Source organism: Corvus cornix, chromosome 2, assembly GCF_000738735.6.
Source record: "Corvus cornix cornix isolate S_Up_H32 chromosome 2, ASM73873v5, whole genome shotgun sequence".
Classification (NCBI taxonomy): domain Eukaryota; kingdom Metazoa; phylum Chordata; class Aves; order Passeriformes; family Corvidae; genus Corvus; species Corvus cornix.
The window spans coordinates 62,260,050-62,280,424 of record NC_046333.1 but is presented as its reverse complement, the minus strand read 5'-3'; the positions used below and the strand labels follow the sequence as shown (position 1 = coordinate 62,280,424).

Genomic DNA, 20,375 nt, shown 5'->3' with positions numbered 1-20,375 from the left:
CTAGTAGATGGCCTTTTTCCAAAATAATTTCATAAGAAAAGATTCTTATCATGGGGAAGGTAACACTGTTCTGAAACAAACTCCCAGATGGGGCCCCGCGGAATAAACATGTTGTTCCTTAGATAAAGGGAAGGTGTTAGGCTGCTGATCACTGTGTGGATGTTGCCACAGAGGAACAGCACGGCCCTGCTCTGTGCTATTAAATACTCTACTACTTATTCTTCCGCCCTGAGTGTTCTCTCCTCACCCCACATAACCCTTTCCTCAGAAAACATTTGCACTGAGAAGAAAAATGTTTTCCAGCATTTGAACAACAACAAAAAAGTTGCGTTTAGCTACAACACATGTCTGTCTTTAAAAATCTGGATTGGTTTTATATTTAATTCATTCACTGAATTGTAATAAATGAATAAACCTAATTTGGAGGATAATAAAAAATATGAACTGTGTTGCTGAAGCCAAAAGCAGTAACTACAACTTGGTTTTTCCTGATCCTTTGCTCCTTCGGACCCAAGCATTACTGTTGCAATTTCTTTTTCTGTATTTTAAGTGGTTTTTTTATTTGATTTCTGCATTAAAAGAAAACTCTAGTGTAATATAAAAGGATACTATAATCACAATGTCTAATTACAAACAAAAGCTAAGTGTCTAATATAAAAACATGCAATAAAAAAAGAGTAACTACCAGATCAAAAGCCACCAGCACAACAATCTGATGAAGCAGGCTAAGAAGTACTGCTCAGGTCTCCCCCTTACAGAGAACCTGGTTTTCTGGTTATGGAGGTACTAGATAATCTCATCTAGGCTCCCTCTTCCATGAAAGGCTGGACAAAAGGACCTTCCAAGCCCCCTTTCAGCCCGGGCTGCTCTATGATTCTGTAAGATTGGAAGATCTCTCTGATGCATGGCTCTCACATTAACCACAGGTTTTCCTCCTTGGTTTCTTTCTAATTCCAAAGCTTGTTCTTACTGTTTTGTTGGGTTTGGGGTTTGTTTGCTTGTTTGTTTGGGGTTTTTTGGTTTGTTTGTTTTTTTCCCCTGATTCACAGGAGTAACAAATGTGAAATGGTATCCTTTTGGCTGATAGTGGGCAGGATTTTGTGTTCTTCACACATTTAGATTTTCCATCAAAATCATCAGGAATGTATTAAAACAAGCAGGCTAGTTTCCATCTCTTGGCACGAGTCAATGAAACATTTAGATGTACATGAAACACAAGACTGACTATGCAACTGGCAGCTTCCAAATAGGAGTAGATCATTTAAATATGTTCCTGAAGGAGCAGTGTTTCTTTACCTGGCATCAACCAGCTCTACTAAAAGAAACAGTAAAACTGCAGACAGCCTTGCCATCTACAGCTACCCTCAAATTAACAAGCAATTTAGGTTTGTTTTGTAGACCTTAAAAAGTCTGAAGACCACCTTTTATTAAAGGGAGCTCATTACTCTTGCCCATATGGAAGTGGACAGGAGTCTAATGCGCCAAATTCCAAGCCTGAGAGGCTCTTTAACCATAAATCCCCTCACAAAAGGCATGAGTGACTTAGTTGGATTTGAAGGTAGGAAGGACAAAGGAAAGAAGCAGTCCCATTGGAAGGATTTTTTAGAGACTCGCAACACCATCAACCCAGAGCAACAACCTTATTGAATCAGCAGAAATTATCCTGCAGAAAAAAATAACAAAAACCCCCCAACCCACAAAACCAACCCAAATTAAAAAAAAAACCCTAAACATTTTTTTGCATCTCATGTGTAGGACTTCATGTTTCTGTGTAACTTGGCAGTGGAGCAATTTTTAGCGAAGATACGAACAGAAGATTCATCAGCAGCCATACTGACATCTGAAGAGGCATATGCTCACAAGAAGTACTTTGCCTATTCACTTAAGCTGATATTTAAACCCACAAAGTATAGCTATACCGTGGATAATGTCATTTACCTTGTGCATAGGTGTGTGTTTGTGCTTTTAATATTATTCCAGCACTGAAAAAACATTTAATAAAATCCAGATAATGATGCTATAATTGTGAGACTAACAAACAGGAACATTCCAGAGAGCATTGGTTGTTTTTGTTATTTCTATTCCACTTTTGAAAGAAATTTTAAGTAGGCTGTTTTGGTTTTTTTGTTTAGCAGAGGACAACAGACATGAGACAAATAATACTTCTTAGAAAAGTGTTCTCTACAGATCAGTTCCTGCTAACTCATTCTTCCATTGGCAGACCTCATTCATTTTTCCATGTTGATTTTGCTAAAATGATTAAATAGCTTTAAGAACAATAGAATTACAAGTGTTTTGAGGAAGGGAGAAGCCTTTAAACAGATAAAATACTTTTTTTCAGAGGGAAGTCTGTTACAATCAATTGGCTACAAAGATGATGTAAACAGTCAAATCCTCCTGCAATTTCAAAATGTGTTGATTTAACTAAGATTTAAGCAACTTAAGTACATTGTTCAGGCTAGATTCTAGTCCAGAAGAATTCTGGCTACGTTTGCCAGGCAATGATTGCCTCCATTATTTGCAATAGTATTTATTCCTTTGCTCTAGTGTTCCCATTCTGCATGCAACTTCCTTTGATTTTATCATTGCTGCAATTAATTGTCCTAAATCTAAAACAGTACTGGAAACAGAATTTAACTTGGACAAATAGGACTTAATTTGCAAGAGATTCACTGCAGTGTAATCTGTGCTGAAATGTTTACAAGTTGCCCGTGGAGGAGAACTAAAAGCCAAGAGGGATTTCAGAAAGAAGCTTGTGGAAAAGCCAATTGTACCTAACTACATATACCATGCCACATCGCAATCATGCTCTTCTCTCTCCAGGGTCTTCAGTCCTACCAAGAAGTATAGCATTTCTTTTCAGTTCTATACATTACACCTTCCACTCAAAAGACAAAAAAAAAAAGTGAATTAATCTGCTATAAAGTGATAGGGATGCAAAATCTAATTGCTATCAGCATCCTAATGTAAACTGCTGTGTAAGCCTAAAATCTTTATAATTTTTTTCAGTGAGCTTTATCACTAAGATTTGTTTGCACTTTGGGTCTTACCTTCAGTGCCCTCACACCTGCATGCCCCACCTGCGTGTCTCCCCACGACTTTCTGTAGCATAGCCTAGCCCAAAGAGGAAGAAATACAGATTTAGCTTCAATTTAGTCAGTGGGCATGTTCCCCACAGTATAACTTTCAGAAGCAGAAAACCTAGCTGCTACCAAATGAAATGATAAATCTTGCTGTTTCTAAAAACACCAGAAAACGACCCACATTTTCCTGCCTCCTCTTTGCCAAAAAAGACAAGAAGCGAAATGTATGTCAAAGGCTTATACATTATTACCTTGACAGAACAAGCTGGTTTTAGGGTCCGAGTAAGAGATTAAGCTACTATAGTTTTTATTTCTAGATGGCTCTAGAAAATTCATGGCAAAGGGAGTCTCTGATGATGGGCTCTTGTTGTAGAGGGAAGCTACTCATCAGCTTGGAGAACATTCCAAGGGATTCAGGAGGCTCACAAAATAGAGACAATACTGCTAGGCACAATGTCCTATCTAATATTAATAAAACCTTTAAAAGCACGAAAATGTGAACATATTCTCTTAGACAAAGATATGTCCTAAAGCCAGCAGTATATACACACTTTTACAAACATAATGAGGTCTTGCTCCCCAAAAACTTGTGCATTTTCCTTTTTTCTTTTTTTTTTTTTTTTAATTAGTATTATTTTAACACCAACACTAAATTTCAGTGTTCAGAGAATTAGGAGGACAAGGACAGATTATTTTTCAGTAGAATTCATAATCTATTATAAATTGAATTAGTTTCTTTCTTAATGGCCTCTGTAAAACCAAGAAACAGTGAAACTGCCAAGTAATGCTACTAATAGTTTGTCACTCTATGTATGAGAAGGTACCTGTTTGTACAGAGAATCAGCCTGATTGTTTGCAGGCACAAATGGGTCATCCATTTAAAGACTTCATTTGGCATCCTAAAAGCTGTGTCTGGCTTTCTGAAATTCTGAGGGTCCGTTCTGGAGAAAAAAACAAATTATAAGGTGTTTTAAAGGGATTACCAAATATAAACTGCATAGCTATATAATATATATATATAAATTGTAAATGAAAATATATGACAGATGCATCCAGTGTTAGAAAGAATGGAAAAGGAGAGGAGGGATAGACTGGGACAACAGAGAATGTGTCCAACATAGGCAGATACGATCTAGGTTACTCTTCACATTATAGATGAATCATGACATTTCTGAGTACAAAAAGATGGCAAACAACCTTAATGAGAGGGACTACATGAAGGTCAATAAATGCATGGGTCTTACAGACCCATTTACTGATTAAATCTAGCATCTTGAATCCACTAAAGCTTGCAAACAGAGGTGCTGGAAGCCATTAAAGAAGAATGCTGTGAAAACCAACGTATAGAAGCAATTTGAGATGTTCGCTGATGACAGCATATGAGCAACACAGACCTCCACCCAAATAATATATTCCATTTTTACATCTTGAGTCTGGATGGAATAAGGAGGTGGTTAAGAGCTGAGCAGTGGTCTGTAGGCAGAAGGATCTGTAATTCTGACAATCTCTGGGAAATAAAAAAGAAATTGGTAATTAGATTATGGCATCCTAGAGAGCACAGGGACTTTGGAGCTAAGTAGTGTTGAAAATGGAAGGAGAAAATAAAGAAGTTAAGATCTGAATAAGGTGACAAGACTTGGTGCCTAAAGATACCCAATTTCTCAGCATCTCAGGAATGCAACAAGGTTGTGAGAAAATCCTATTGAAAACTTGGTCACTGCTTTTGCCACTGAGCTCATGTCCCAGTAGGGCTTTCTGCTTGAATCAGACTCTAATGTGGGACATTTTAATTGTGATTGCTGGCCCAGCAGAAAATGGTGAGCCTAATGGGCTGGTTATATTTAGCATTGCAGAGAGAGAACATGCAGAGCAGGGTGGAACATCAAAAAGGAGAAGTGACAAAGTAGCGAGCTACCTGGAGTCGAAGAGGAAGGAAGTAGATGGTAGAAGTAGGACAAACATGCCTTGGAGAAAGGAGGATGACTTCCTACTTTTGGATTGCTGCATTTCTTTACACATATTTCCCCCAATCTATAGGTGACCTCGGCTATCTCAGTTTAAGTTCAGACTGATCTCAGTTTAAATCAGACTGATTTTTTTGTTGTTGTTTCAGTTTCGTTTCCCTATAAAAGTATCTACCAGAGTCTACAATCAAATTTACCTTAAGCAGACAACAGTGCAAAAATGATGGATTCATAGAACTGCTGAGGTGTGAAGGGACCTCTGGAGATTGTCTAATACAACATCTGTGCTCAAAGCAGGGACAACTAGAGAGGCTGGTCCAGTAAGGTTTTGAGTTACTCAAAGGATGGAGGCTCCTCGATCTCTCTAAGCAACTTGTTCCAGTATTCAACCAGTTTTATACCACAAAAGTTGTCTTTTATGTTTACACTGAGTTTCCTGTGTTTCAGTTTGTGCTCATTACCCCTTGTTCTTACACTGAGCATTATCGAGAAGAGTTTGGCTCTGTCTTCTTTACCACTGCCTCATCAAGTATTTTTACACATCGGTAAGACCTGCCCAAGTTCTCTCTTGTCTGGGGTGAATAGTCCCAGCTCTCTCATCCTCTCCCAATGTCAGATACTTCAGTACTTTAATCACCTTCATGATGTTTTGCTGGACACTGGGGAGCCCAGAACTGGATCCGGAACTCCAGGTGGCTGTCACCAGGACTGAGGGAAGGGAAGGATCATCTCCTTTGACCCATCTGTTCTGCAGTATGGTAAATATGACAGAACTATTGCAGGAGATTAGCAAAGGAAGACTCCACTTACTATATTTCCAGAGAAGACTATGAGAAAAGCAGGGAGACTGTTTGTGTCAACAGTCCAATCTGGTTATACCAAAATATCTCACAGGGTTTCTCCAGTACAGACCTTTTGCCTTGTATCTTTCTCTCAGACTATGGTAAAGACTCAACACCAAAAAGCCAACATCCCAAGAAAATTTCAAAAAATCCTTCATATTTTTCAGGATTATTAATCAGAGTTGCTCACAACCTGTTACAAGACCTAGATCTGTACAGAAACAGCAGAAGAGCAGTTAGCATTATATAGCGCAACTACAATAAAGAAATCTTTTTCCACATTAATTTTCCCAGCTGATGAGAAGTAAATGCACTGTTTGTCAGAAGCTAGAAGAAATCACCACCAACATATTAAAATTTATTGTAAATTCTAGAAAAATCTTCATATTTTTCCAGGGGCAAATTTAATAGCATGTGTAAGATGAGATGTACATTTATAGCCCTCTTTTCCTCTCTCATTACAGTGCACACTCTTCTGCCAGTGAACAAAAAATCTCTGTAAGGTAGGAGTCACAACAGGTGGTGAACACTCCAACATTTAAGGGCTTGTTTAGACGGTAAATGAAACCAACCCAATTAAATCAGTTGTAAATCACACCCTTAACATTTCATCAGTAGTTAGCATGAGACAGAGATTTCAGAGCCATTTCAGTACAGCTAAATGTGATTTCTTTTATCAGCTTAAATTACATCAAAACTAGGGTTTACAAATAGAGCTTAATCAAAATATTATTAATTAAAATGCAGTTATTTCCTTTGGTTCTAGTTACCACATAGATGAATCCTAAGACTTTGTAAACATATGCATACACACACAGAACACTCACTGGTTCAGTGGGAAGACAGATTACAAATTACTCAGCGCTGCCAATTAGTGAACAAGCAGGGCAAAAAAATCTTCAAATAGAGACAAAGCAGAATGCTTCACAAAATGTATGCTGTTTCTTGTATTTGAAAAATGTCATAACTGATACTGTGAAACACCTTACCAAGAGAACCAGGGAATATCCTGTAACACCAGATATCAGAAACTATATGAGAATATACAACACACAGGAAAGAAATTCTCATTACAGCCCTGGGTTAAATATTTAGCTAATATTATCAGAAGAGACATGTGTCAGCTTGAGATACATATCAGCAAATGGCAAGGGGAGTTTTTATGCTGATATATTGACATGATTGTTCAGGAATACTGCAAGTAATTTTCTGTAGGATGCCCTAAAACAAATTAGTGCTACTATATAAACAGCCCCCCATTAAGCTTTCTACCAGCATTTCTGTGGTCATGTTATACCAGTGCAAATGTGCAAGAGCCAGCAGATCTTTAACTCTGCATATTCTGCAGAAAGTTTTCAAATAACTTCCTGTGAGGATTCAACAGAAAATTTTGACCTGCTAAGCTCATTCAGTCAGGGAAGAAAAACTGTGCCACATGACCAATAACAAACAGGCAGTACAACTTAAATTACCAATATTGAACACCTCCACAAACCACAGAGTAATTTACAACATGTCAGTCAGCTGCAAAGGCTTCTGAGAGAACGGCAGCCAACTGGGAGATGTTGCATAAGGAGGCGAGATTCAAAAAGGCAAATGAGGCAGTTTCAATTCTTACATAAGCTAATGCAGCATGTACATTACCTTCCCTCTCTTGTCAGCAAGTGGGACTGTTTTCCATGGAACATGTAGAGCCTGTGCTCTTACATGGAGATGCTTTCCATATCAGGAAATCCCATGCAATGCTCTGCAGGATGGGTATGGCCAATAAATGAACAGAACTTTGCAAAATTAGCATCACTGGCCTCCAGTTGGGATTCAGTCCCTAAGGGACAAAATGCTGCAGAGTCAGGATGACTCCAGGCAGATGCCATATCCACTGTGTGGATTAAACATGAATGTCTGGGTGAGTTTTTGCCACCCCATAACGACCTTATATTTTCACATGCTGGCTCAGCATCAGAAGACATGGATAGGGATGTGATTACTCTCTGCAAATATACCAAGGAGGAAGTATATAATAGGAGGAAAGAAGAATGCAAAAACAATGTTGGCACAGCAATAGGGAGAAGTCAGCCAGAAATATGTTTAGATATTAGAAAAAAAGGTCATAATCTTCAGGGGAAAAAGTGAATGTGGGGCAGATATTGCATAAATATAACAAGGGAAGAAATCCTTTCCTCATTTTTAACATGATTGATGCTAAGCATAATACAATGCAATTACTTGTTGCAGGAAGGACAGGCTTGGGAAGGTCCCTCTACTCCTGTCAAAATTTATATACATAGATGGAGAGACAGACATGGAAAAAGGTTGGTTAACATAGCAAGGTGAGCCTCAAAAGAGCATGAACAAAAGAAAAATTATTTCCTCAAGAAAAAAAAAAAAACCAACAAAAACCCAGCAGTGAGTAGCTAACATAAGCAGCCACGTTATAACTTAGGACATTGTTTTTTTCAAAATATTGGCATACTGTTGTCATGCAGCTATTATGAAGAAATCACACTGTGAAGCAAGAAGCCTTTCTGCAAACCAGGATGGGAAGCACAGAATCAGCTGCAGTTTTTTCACTGCAGGGGTTTCTCTAAAGGAAAAAAATAATAATCTGATCATTGGTTTTGCACACGCACTAAGAAAAATTCAGTTTGCAAACAATGAACATCCTTTGTGTTCAGTGTTGGCAAAGCAATTGATTCTAGTTTGAGATTGGACTTGTGCCACTGCAAAAGCAGTTCGTCTTTTCTGTTCGGAAAAGTACTGTAATGAAGAGCTTCAACAGAGAGGATTTTTATCATTAGACTCCAGCTATATTTTCATTCAATCTTGCTCACTTCACAAAAAAAAAGTATGGAATTCATCATTCCAGCATATTTAGAAATAAAGTAACTCTGAAATACTGCAGGAAATGTCAGAATTTATTATATAACAATCCCCCTCCCCCCCCCCCAAAAACAAAACAAACACACCCCCCAACACTAAACTTCCATTATACTGTTATCTTCCTCCTTCACAGAGTTTTCTCTGCTTTCTCCACCAACATTCAGGAACACACGAGAATATGACTTCCCATAGGTCCAACAGGTCTCAGTATGCATGCTATACACATGGTGGAATACCAGAGAAGATCCCCCATAATTATCAGGTGAGAAATAGGGTCACATAAACAGAAACAATTCCTAGAGTGTCAAAGAGCTTTTCTTTTGTACTCTTATATGTTCAAGAACTCACATTTCCTCTCAAAGCAGATACCTTTGTATATCCAAGCAGCAGAATAAGTCTACTTGAAAAAAAATCTGACCTTCCAATGGCACCTTTATGATAAAATATGAGTAATCCGCTATAAAAATTGGGACCTTACTACTGGTTTCTGAGCCCAAAAGCTTCTTTATTCCTCACTGTGTCAGTGTGTCTAATAAAAGATTTCACTTCTCCCTGTGAGCATTATACCTCTCATATCCTCAGACCATCTTGGCTAGAACAACCCTGCTGCATTAAAAAAGACTCACAGCCTTAAAACTTGACAGACGTTTCTTTTTAACACCTTTTTATACAAAAGCAATAACAGCAGGTAGTAAACTAACACTGCTGCACAGCGTGGTATAGGAAGGAAGTGCTATAAACCCTATCACAATTATTTCAGTGAAAGACAAGGCCATCATTAGTGCCGTATTGATCAACCTCCCCCTCCCATCTCCACTGTTTGAAAATTCATTCAACATTATTATTGCTGCCTGAGACAGTATTATTATAACAGACCTGCATTATACAATAAGAGGCTTTGGTATAATTGACATCTGAAGCACCAGGGAGCTTGAATGTTTGTTACTGGTTAGAATGTGGTCTCCAGAGGGACAGTTTCTTCCTCACAAAAGGGGCTATCACATAGTCATCGCAGTGTGTAAATCAAATCCTCAGTGACTGCTGTTTTTTCATTACTTGTCTGTGACCTGGAACCAGATCCTTACAACACTGTGCTGCTGATTATCCACCTCTGGAACCCCTCAACAATACACTGAAATGATGAACCAATACTTGGAAATTGGGTGAAGCAAATGACCTACCTGGGTTAAAACAACAGGAACTTGTTTATTTTTTAGCCTAGTTAAATAGGAACTTGGAAATATAATCGTATTGTTTGGTGCTGTGGAAAATCTCTGGCTCCCATGCATAGCTGGGCACAGGCCAGACACAGGAAGCACAGGTAGATTTAAAGCATCCATTCCTCCCATCCCCAACCAAATTAAGCTTTTGCCAGAGGTCATTAAAAGACGCACATGTTGCACGTTAAAGGCCATGTGGAAATCAAAGCCAGCTATTTACATAGGGTTTCTGATAGTGTGAAAGCCCAGGCATGCCTGGGATCTCTATCTGGCAGGAGGCTGAACACAGGAGCTGATGCAGGCGAGCACACATCGAGTCCTCCTGAGCCCCGTCCCCCACTGGCAGCTGCGCAATGAACAAAGTACACGAGCAGAATCGGCCCCCAGACAACACATTAGAAAGGCCGATTTTTAATGTCTGACCAGAGCCAGCTCCAGTTAGCAGTAATGATTTATAAGGGGGATTTGAGCCCACAGAAAGTTCTCTACATTTGCCATGGCATGGGGAAATTCTCCTGCATACCCCAAAGTCAACATAGCTCACAAACTTCATACCCCGCATGAGCTGGCCTCAGGAGGAATTCCACCCAGACACCATTTGCATGGATTCACAAGCCCAAAGGCCACCATATCACTCATTTAAATTGTGACTCCCTGGGTAATTGTCAGCTCCCCACTCTGCCCATACCAGCTATATGGGGCACAGCCAAAGAATGATATGTAGCTTCCTTCCGTGTTGCCATCATGGCTTCAAGGAAACACTACAAGCTGGCACAGGTCACAACCACTTCTTCTTAAGCCAGGACCTGAAATGGCTCTGCCAACACCAGAACCAAGGAAGAAGTGGGGAATGGGGAAGGCTGAGAAAACAACTGTTGTTTTCTTAGGGCAGTGAACCCTCAAATCTGATAGGATTGTTCAGGACACATAAGGGAGTGCCAGGTCTGCCACCTTCACCTGAGCCACTTCCAGCAAGGTGGCACTTGTGAGTTCACGTGGTAGGAGAAAGATAACATTACTGTGTCCACAGCCTGTTCCCCTCCCCAGAAAGACTACTTTCACCCTTTCCTCAGTTAGGCAGAAATTAAACAATTCTGCAGTATGGACCTGTGCCTGTTCCTCATGCCAATCTGGATTCAAAGGCTGACACCATGCTAGTGGCTGGTTGCTATTTGGCTTTGATTTACTGGGCTGGTGTGGGTGGGGAAGCAGGAGGAGAAACTGCTTGACGTGGTATAGGATACATATCCTTACAGTCTAATGAAACCCTGGTGCTTTGTGAGTAATGAGTCAGGAAAAGGCAGGAGGAGGCTGCTCACCATCCTGTTAGGGATGGATGTCTCTGGTTAAACAAGCAGGGAAGCAAGAGGTGCTGGAATAGAGGCCAAATGCAGGAGAAACAGGGTAAGTTTGCTGCATGCATGGAAGAAGAGCACACGGATCTAATTCTACCCAGAATCCAACAGTGACATCGCTAGTCCTGCATTTAAGGAACAGAGGAAAGGTGACTAATGGAGTTTGCTTAGGAGGAGGTGAGAGGCCCAAAGCCCTGTCTGCCGCAAGGAAGGCGCTGGGCTCTTACTGCCAATCCCCTTGGCTCCCTCTGGCAACAGTAGAAGACACAGGCAGATGCTGAACTGAGTAGATGATCCAGCAGCCCCCCCACACCAAGGCAACAGGGCCAACATTTGTTTTCAATATTCAGGAAAGCCAAGCAAGTAAGTCTTAGCAGTTAGTAATGAGAGAAAACAACAGAAGTCATGGCCCTGAAACCTCAGTGGTGCTCTCCTGCAATTATATTGAAAAAGACCCATCTTACTCTCCTGTATTTCTACTCAGCAGGGGGAGGTGAACTTATCTGCTGCCTGTGATGTTGGCTTAAAAGCTCTGCTTAGGACACCATCATAATTCTTGTCTTTCTTTTTTGCTAATGGTTGCATACCTTTGATTAAAACCTGCATGGTGCATTAAAGGCTAAAACAGATGATGAATGCCATGTAGTACTTTGCATTAGATCAGAGTTGATTAGAATTTTTGATGATCTAGCAGCTAGAAGAGGAAACTGCATGAGCAGTGAAAATATTCAGCTGTTACTGTTGTAGGAGGCAATGTCTTTTGTTTGACACAAGATACAAAACAGTAACTAAATGGGCAATGTACTCTGTTGATCAATGAATGGCTTTATAGCACAATAGAGCTCTGTAAAGAAAAGCTGGTGAATTAATCAGTCCAAATATTTGTAAGACTTCTTGCTTGTTTTCAAGTGGGTAACCCTCCCCCCACAACAGTTTTGGAGCCCGACGCTAGTTAGCTTATTTTTCATCACTGCAAATATAACAGTCAAGTATTTTAAAGAAACAAGCTAACAACAAAGCCATCTAGTAAAAGTTAAAGCTGCTGACCCAAGTGCATATCACATCAGCATCCAGACAGATATCTTTAGTAATCTGTGCCAACACACCAGTTAAGCAAAACACTATTGCTGCTCTGGGTGAAAAGATTTAGTTAAACAGGACAGACCAGTTGCAAAGGAGGAAACTGCCTGATTAAACATAATGCTGGCAGAAAACTGACAGTATGAGAAAACCCAATGTGCCATGGAAGGAGGTTCACTTTCTAAAGTCATCCGAAATATGAAAGAAGAGGGCACAGAGCAAGTGTATCGAATAGGAACAGAAGGAAAGAGCCAGAGATGAGTAAGGAGAGATGGAGGAGAGAAAAGAAATTATAAAAAAAGGCCAAACAGTCTTTATGGTACTGACTCCAAACAAGGAAACTCTTCCTTCGTAAGACAATTTTTCAAGAAAGACACTTGATGCTGCATCTTGCAAGACAGGGCAGAAGTTATTAGCTCACTATTTGTAAAAATGTTGCTAAATACCATCAATTACCTTTCCAGTCAAACTGAGTTTCAGTAACTGTCAACCTTTCCAGTTTGGTACACTGATATTGCAATGGTTTCTTTGTCAGTTAATGCCCCACATATGCACTTATAAACTAGATCATGGCACTCTGATAAATGGATGGCTAAGGTTACAGAGCTGAAGGGAATTTAAATCCAAGACCTCCCTACTTCTAAAACTACAGTTTTAAAGCTGAGTCAGAAGTAGGAACACATATTTTGAACAAGTATCAATATCCTCAGGTTCACAGGCCATTCTAGTGTTCAAGTTAGAACTGCTTTTCAAATCAGTTATATATATATGTACACACAAATCTGGAATAAACTGCCAAATCGCCTCTTAGATTTAAGAAGGGAGAACTGAGTAGAAAGCATACTTTGAGAAGCCCAGAAGTAGTAAAGGAAAGCCACAAAGGCCACAGAAATGAAAACACTGCTATTGGTATCACATACAAAACCACTTCCACAACTGCAAGGAAGCTGTAATGTGCTCTTGCTCCAGGCTTCCCCAGGATGTGCGGTTCAGAGATCTGGATCCTGGATCTTCCTGGACAAATGCTCTGTTCACCATGCAGACAGTTACAAGCTCTTTTTCAAGCAAGCTCTTGCTTGAATCCTGTACAGAGGATACTGACCAGTTCCTCTCTCCTGCATATAGTTTACCATCCTTGCTTGGATTATTCTCTCTGAGAAATTTCCTTGTGCTTTCTGTCCATTAAGATGTGAGTGCCCACACAGAAAGAAGCCATCACAAGGCCTACTTAATTTAAATAATCATTCAGCACATTACAGAATATCCTGCTCTGTCCAGGCCAGTGTGAGCTTTAGTCCCATCAAAGTGCACCATTGCTGCTATCCAGACATACTTTTCCTAAAGTAGGCTGCTGCAATCAGAGGAAAAAAGAAAAACAAACCTCAACAAACCAGAGCAGTATTTCTAACTGCAAAGCACAGCTAGTGCCTTTTTCCAATTTTTGCTACCCACAACTCTGTTGCAGCAGATTATGTGTTTAAGATGCATAAATGAAAAAGAATCATCCTGGAAAGAGGGTGAAAGCAAAGTACTTTACAGACAGCTTCAAACAAAACTAGCACAAAAAGCCAGAGAAGTAACTAAATAATCTCTTCTCTTACGGAGATAATGGGTTTCGATCCAAAAACTGTATCGAATTTTGTATGTATTTGCACTCTGCTATGGTTACGTGCTCTTTCTCCTCAATGTTTGGAAGGGAACATACTCCAAAGGCACACCAGCTAGATTACATGGACACATTTTAAGTTTCACAATCTTGAGAGCATCCTACTTTGATCTCAGAAGTTGATTGTTGGAATCCCACAGAGCAAAGAGATAGCACAGGAGGGTCTTTTCACTGATATTCACATAAGGAAGAATTTACGAGATTTCTGTGAAATTGCTTTGGTTTAGAATTTTCTCAAGTGTTTCATTTCAACTATAAATAGAAAACAGAATCTCATGACAAAGATGTAGTTGACATAGTGTGCAATTTATCATCTGTGAGCACATTTCAGAGTGCTTGTCTCAAAGCTGACATGCTGTGTGGACTCTGCAATATGACTACTTTAATACATTCCATGACAAATGCAAGTAAAAGTAGCTGATATACAAACAATTCACAAAGAAAATTCTCCATTGCCTCTCCTGATCTGGACTTCTTTCTGATAACAAATAACCTTGGGGAGACAAAAAACTTCCAGCCTAAGTGGAAAAAGCATTGTTTCTCAGGATTACTTCATACCATGCTTTTGCCATGGGTTGTAAAGACCTATTCCTGGGAGCACACTTAAATAGATTTGACTTCTTCCCCACCTATAAAAATACCACAGACATGCAAATGATCCATAATAAATATGTAGACAGGCATTGAAGTCAACGAACCAACATAAACAAAAGCTACAGTATCTGGTTCCATGACCATCACTCCCTTTCAGAGTATTTTTCTCCTCAGAACCATTTCTAGCAAGAATGAAAAAGTAATGTTTTACAGTATAATGCTATTATTCTCCTGCATCTCAGCCAGCAGATCCATAGGTGTAAATATAGACTGACTGTACTAATGCCAGCACAACTGAAAGAGGCAGATGACCTTTTCTTCTAAAATCTAGTTTAAAGTGTCAAAGGCTGTAAGTGATATAAGGCTGCGGCACCCTGGAGGTGAGGTGCCCAGCCTCAGAGTCCAGATGGTGACTATTACAGAAGAGGTTCTAGATTCAACCCACTTGAATATTGCCTTCAGTGACCATAGCATACGGAACGCCCTTGGATTATCACTGAGAATTTTCTTTTCTTCCTTGTGCTCTAAGAGGCTACCTCCATGCTGCAAGGGCAAACTCACAACTTTGCTATAGTAATAGTCAAGCAGTTTAGAGGTTTCCCTATCTTTTTGAGCCGGTTTCCAACTCTTTTTGCACAGGTATAAATCCAGACTGCTGAGTCTGGCTGCAGCAGAAGTCTGGATTTGCACAGGAATAACTGGTAGCAGACTTTAGCCCACTGTTTTTCTTTCACAACCCTTGCAATAAACTAAAGCAACAGCAGACAACAATTCCTAAAAAATAAGGCCCTGACTGATACTTGCTGGATTTTTCTTCGCTTCTTGTAGCACCTGCTTCTCTTACACAAGTAGCACAGACTCCTGCAACTGGGAGCAGCAATAGCCTCCTGCTCTGGTGGACACGCCACCAGAGGGCAATGAAACACATAGACTGCGTCAGCATCTTACAGTTGGAGATTTTTGGCCCCAAGTCTGGCAGGTGAAAGCTCCCGTGACAGCCATAAACACACTTAGCAGCTGCCATGAGGAGACCCGGATCCACTTAAAAACCACATCCAGTCTGTGCTTCTACCCAACATTACACATGGATCAGGCTGCAACTTCTCTTCTTGTACTGGTCAAACCTTGGAAAGCCAACAACTTCCATAGTCCTAACAGACAAAAATTGACTGGTGACCTTAGTGCCTGAGGCAAGTACTTCCACTGGAGAAACCCTATCCAAAGTTGTCAACATGCCCTTGGCTTCATGCTCATTCACACCCCTGCACCTCCATGCTGTTCAGGAGAGGAAGAAATCCAAGTTCTCAGTAATGGCTCATTCAGTTGAATTTGATATCTCTTGGGCAGAAATGATGATGTTCTTTGTCACATGGTAAGCTTCCATTGAGTAGCTTCCACTCTTCTGGGGTGGTTTTTACTCTTTCAGGTCTATTATTTGCAAATGCTGTTTTGGAAATCCAGAGGATAAGAACTGGTTATGCATTTTTTTAGTGCTAGGTTATGTATAGAAATATGTGTAATATATACCTCTAGTTTCAAGTCACTTTCCAACACTTCATTATTTTGCAGAGCAACAAATGGCCATTAAGTACAGAATCAAAACTGAATCTTGCATTTGGTGGCCTGCTAATTTTCTAATGTCACAATTTAATCATCTTGCTTTGGCACCAGAAACTACTACCTGCTATTTTAAGCACCAGGTACAGAATTTGGGTGTCCCAGCTAAATTCCAATTGGCCTAATACAGAAGCTGGTTACTACCATTTATATGATGAGAGCCCTCTGAATCAGCTGCCTATTTTGAAAATCTGTGTACTCAGAACATGCTTGGGTAGAATAGCCGGCTGATATCTTTTCAGCTCTGCTAGTCTCAGCTCTGGATTTCTCCTGAACAAGTTCACATATTGATGGGTACTCAAAGCAGGGTTCCTATATCTAGATATCAACAAAGTCTTCCCTGTTTTCCTTGCCCCTAATCTTGGGGTCTGATCAGGGAAACTGTTGAAGTCCATGGGAGCCAAAGCGATTTCACGACTTTAGAGAATCAGCATCTTAATCACATTGAAGATATTTAATTAATACAAAGCCAAGGAATGAAAGAAAACCTTTACCATAAGTAATGAAAGCTTTAAAAAGCAGGGTATGCTGCCTGCTAGACTACACCAACCAGAGTAACTTTTGTCTTCCAGGCATGAGTCAGAAGGTAAGATTAACAGTCAACACAATAATACTGGTATTAGTTATTGATGTCTCAAAGACTGATGTCGTGGTGGGATTTGCATACTCACCAGTGAAGGATCTCAACTCCAACAGGTACAAATATAGAGTTCAAAAAGTCTAAGAAAATAAAGAGTTTGAGAAGTCTGAGACTGATTTTCTCTTAATAGAGGGGTTAGGATAAATCTTCTGTAAAAGGAAGGAAAGCAGTCGGTGCATGTAGAAGACGAAGAGACTTAAAATGTAGGATGGGAGGGGAAGGAAAGAAGAAATGAGACTGGGATTTGGAACAAGATTCTGTAAATGTTGCTTTAACTATTAATTGAAGAGTAAAAATCATATTAAATTCTTATGGAATGTATGCATGAAAAGTGGTAGCACAAGTCAGATCTGCCCCATGTGGATGTTGTTTATGAAGCAGCCTCCTTGGAAGTGTTCCTCAGACTTTTGACAAATGAACTTTCTGTAGGTTGTACGTTTGAACACGGAGTGCCTATTGTTTCCATCTGCCTTTGGCTTGTACAGTTCCTTGGGGGCTTAATAGAGAGACAGACATTTAGTAGAAAGAAGGCTTTATGGAGTGGCAAAAGCACATTCTGGGAGAATGCACTAGGAAGAAAAAAAGAAAACACAACAAAAACAACTCACAACCAACCACTGGTTTCTACAGAAATTAAAACATTGCAGAAGAAAAGTGCTTTTCAAAAAGCACATACATTTTTCATGGGGTGGGCCTAAAGCACTTATTTATATTTCATCTCTGTATGACACGATTTTGCTCATCTAATTCCATTTAGAACATTACAATTTTTGTTTCAAATGTCTCTCTGCTGAAACATATTCTCTGAAGTGCCCTGGAGCTGCTGGTATTGTGAATGTTATCTAAATGACTCATTCGAATTTTTAAGGACAACTCAGCTTAGAAATACAGTATTCTGTTTTTCAGTTATTTTTATTTGAAAGGTTTTTTTTTTTGGGGGGGGGGTGCAAAGAAGAAAGATGAGGAACAACAGATAGCACTTGAATGGAGTTGCACAATTGCTGCTGTTTTCTACTTTACAGGATGAAGCCAGACACAGGCAAGTGCCACAGTTTCTCCTGATATGCACAGAGTGAATCTTGATTACTTACAGTGTTCCTGCAAAGGCCTCTTCACAAAAAACCCCCCCCTGAAATATCTCTGGTTTTGATCAGAAAGTGAAAGAAAACTATCAAACGCTGCTGCTTAGATGATGTCTGTTTCTGTGGTGCTGCTTCATATTTCACAAATTGCAGAACTTCAACTTAACATTTCATGCACACATTGTCTTTGCACACCTGTATATACACCTGTATGGTGAAATTCTAGCTCCAGTGGAGCAAAAGCTTCTTAAAATACATATTATACTATAATCTTATGCACATAAACATTCACAAATACTTCCTTGCGTATAGATCAGGTCAGGTTCTGTGTCATGTATATCACAGGGCCCCTGAGGCTGCAAAGTCTGTATTTTGAAGGCAGAATTTGCTATTTTGCTGAAGTAGACAGACTTAAGGGCTAAATTGTATGCTTTCTGAAAAAAGAATTCAGACTCAGGAATACCTTGTTGTATTCACTGACATGGAAAAAGTCACTGTAGAAAGGATGTTCCTCTAGTACCAGTACACAACAAGACAGGAATCCATTGGCTGTTGAGCTATTTTAACTACCAGAACACTACTTAAGGTGAGTTACCTGTAGTTTTGCACTGGTAGTTTCCATACAGAGCCAGAAAGCTCATTGAGGAGGATATTCTTTCAGGCAGTACAGACATTCAGTTGAGATCAGTCTACAGAATTGCATGGTTTTTACACATGGAAATGCACAATTTGAACTGTGTATGTTGACTGTTGCTTGAAATTAAACTAAAGCAAGCTGGAATTCTGCTGTACAGAGAGTAAGATTTTCTCAGGCTGTCAGAACAAGACCTCTAAGGGAGTCAGGCCATTTTCAGAACAGAAAAGGGCGCATTCCTAAATAACCACCCCAGCCTTAACCAACAAGACAGCCTATATAGATATCATTTCCTGAAAGTTAAGGCCAAAATGGATACCAGATGCACCTACTGTGTATTCACAGACCATTAATTTTAACCAAAACATCTAGTTGATGCTCAGACTTTAGTGAGGGAAAAGTATTTCTCTGCTTAGAAAACTATCTGCTACAAGCACAGGATCGGCAAGACCTGAGGAAGCCATGCAATGGCAAGGAATTAATCATCTGAGATGTACACAAATGATCCTAGCAGACGAACCACACCTCATGCTATATGAGGTGAAAGATCCACAGAGCCTGCCAACCTGACCGAGGGAAAATTCCCTCCCAACCAACTAAGGCAATGCATACTCACTCTCTGTGCCACCTACAAAGAGATCTCCTGCTCTGGCCAGTCTCTTGTGCTCCAGGGGAAAGCAGTTAATAACAATGAAAAGAAGCCGCATACAGAAACCTTCGGTTCTTGTGCAAGGGAGGAGATGAAAAGAAATCTGCCCTGATCATCTCCAGAGAAATTCAGGTCTGTTAATTGTCTTAATGTGAAGTTGCTGGCTATAAGCTTTTGAGTTGAATGCTTTCCCATAAAGGAAAGGGATGAGAAAGACAAGCTGTCCAGGCCAGGCTTGAGCTCTCATGATCAACAGACCTCGCAGCCAGAAAGCAGCTTCTTATTTCAAGACTGAATTAGCTGAACTTCAGCTTCTGTCAGCCAGGTGGAAAAGCCTCTGCTGTCAGGTGTCTTCTTCAGACTGACCTCTCACCCTGCTCTCAAATTATCTGAATACTCTGAATTCTTGACACCCCTCATCCTGATGTTTGCTTTCTAGTCTTTAACTCACATTACAGCCCAGCTTAGAACAGGACACATCACCTGATGAGGAAGCCTACAAACAGTACTAAATATTTCTGGTTTTCATGGATCACAGTATCCCTTTTTTGCCACAACACAGCAGGAAAAATTAAAGAAATTATCCGTGGTGCCACGTAAGTCCATCCATAAACTACTGTTTTCCAAAATGTGACTTACTGCGTTCTCCAAGCCAATATATACCAGCTCAGGCTTGACTGCATTAAAAAAACCTCTTCTGTTGCAACAGAAATTTTAAGCTAGGTGATAAGACCAAGTACAGACTAATTGTTTCTTTTCTTGCTAACCTTTTCATCAAACTTGGTGGTATACATCAGCAGATGCCATACATTGTGGTGGTGCAAGTGACTCCAGCCACTCTTTGTCCTGAGGAGAACTCAGACAACCAGCTGTGGTGGTCGGCAACCCAAGTTTAGCATGTAACTTTGCAGTCACAATGAGAACCCATGATTCCCTTGTTCTGCTTTTTGCACAATTGGTTAATGTTTTCCTCATCCTGTTTTATGCATGAAGTTATGTATATTCATTTCCCTTCTTTAATATGTATCAGTTCTAGAAAGTTCTTTTTTCCTCGACGCCCCATTGGATC

The 20,375-nt window shown here is 40.0% G+C and overlaps 1 long non-coding RNA gene across 1 annotated transcript in view; it reads right to left on the bottom strand.

The window, feature by feature from the left end:
• Positions 1 to 3,050: 3,050 nt before the first annotated feature.
• LOC109145062 overlaps positions 3,051 to 20,375 on the bottom strand; it is a 72,372-nt gene continuing 55,047 nt past the window's right edge. The window contains exons 2-3 of the long non-coding RNA XR_002046209.1: positions 3,908 to 4,024; positions 3,051 to 3,114 (exon numbers count right to left, since the gene is read on the bottom strand). This is a non-coding gene — a long non-coding RNA (uncharacterized LOC109145062). The remainder of the gene's footprint in view (positions 3,115 to 3,907; positions 4,025 to 20,375) is intronic.